Here is a 1,737-nt window from a genome sequence, read left to right as displayed (position 1 = left end):
GTGTGTTCTCAACCGTTTGCAGTAGTTAGTTATCTGTATAAACTATTTTATATTCCTGAATTGGAATGTATTGAAGAAATAAAGTTTCAGTCGTTCATGTTTCTCACATGTGTGTACTTTAAAGTTACCTGTTGAGTATCTTTGAATTTTTTTCAATTTCACTCTGTAATTTTTTTCAATTTCACAAGTTCTAGTTGTACTTGTCAGTGTTTATTAATTTTCCAAATTATCGTATAACATAAATCTAGAATATATGAAACAACTAATCATGTGGTTTAGCTTGCTGGAAAATAATATTTAATACGTAATTTGTGCAATTTTCTGAAAAATATAGTTTAATACAATAACATGGTGATCTATTATCTTAATGATATTTGGTTTTATATATTTGTTTACATAAACGTTTGGTTTTAATTAAATTAATTATGAGATTATTTTAATTGAATTATAATATAAATATATATTTATATATATAATCTCTAACATTTTAAGAATAGTCAGGCAGTAAAATAATAGTTATAATCATTTGATATACATTTTGTCTAAATTTTAATCTCTAATTATCTTCGTGTCATTGTCGCACATAAATTTTAAATTTTCATAAATGTTATAAATTATAGGTATCTAAACCCATTAATTGGGTCAGTAAATTCAATTTATATGAGGTGGCAAAATATTTATTTTGTAATATTTGGTAAAAGTTATTTTACTGTTAATAAGCTCTCCATGATTAAAATATTACGATGTTGGTTTAAATGCACAATAAATTATTAGTGTTTAATCAATAGTTTTTGTATACCACTATCCAAGAAGATAGTCATTTGAAGAAAAGCCACACAAAGAGAATGGAACAATGTTAATTATATATGCAGCTGACTAATTTAGCTCGAAATATATTCGGACGAAATCATAAAAATGTGTACCAACATGATGTCTTTGTACTGTTCAACATCATTAGCTAGCATCAGAAAATACAAGGGTGTGAATAATGTATAAAATAAAAGTTGCTAGCTCTTTTCAGTTTTTTAGAGGATGTATCCAGTGAACAAAATGTGTTTGGTTAGAAGCAAAACTATTATATGGCCACAATGTCATTAAAGATCTCATGGTATACAATATTTTTTATGTAACCATCACATATGTCATCTTCATCAGCGCAAACAACTTTTAAACCTGTGGGGAAAGTTACCCTTGATATGGCAACATACAGCCGACCATGGCTAAATACTGGATTTGGCAAATAGTCTGACATTTTTCACAATCGGGCTTTGGCTTTTAGTAACAGTCATTGCATAACAGATGATAATTGGGAATTATTTCCTCTTGAGAACAAAGGGAAGTATTTTTTCATCTGAGGACATACATATCCTTGGTATGTATGTCTTTTCACCAATCTTTTTCCCTGTTATAATAAGGGATTCAATGAGAAATGTGTAGCATCTCATAACGATACGTCGTGTGTGACGACTGAGAATTTTGCGACGTAATTAAGTCAATAAAGTATGTGTTATGTGATGTGATTATAATTATGTGACTAAGTGCTGAATAATTGTCTTTTCTGTATATTAGAATATAGGAGCGTAAATAAAAACGTTCCAATTTAAAGAGTCAGCTTTGAAGTTAAGCTGTGGTGTCGGGCCGTCAGGTAGAACGGAACCCATCCTAATAAGGAGTTAAAGAATATAAAATATGAATTATGTGTGATTAAATGAAATGAATGTGTAAATAAAGTATTTC

This window comes from Apium graveolens, unplaced genomic scaffold (assembly GCF_009905375.1).
Source record: "Apium graveolens cultivar Ventura unplaced genomic scaffold, ASM990537v1 ctg3560, whole genome shotgun sequence".
NCBI classification, from domain to species: Eukaryota; Viridiplantae; Streptophyta; class Magnoliopsida; order Apiales; family Apiaceae; genus Apium; species Apium graveolens.
The sequence above is the reverse complement of the archived record's forward strand: the minus strand, read 5'-3'. Positions refer to the sequence as shown.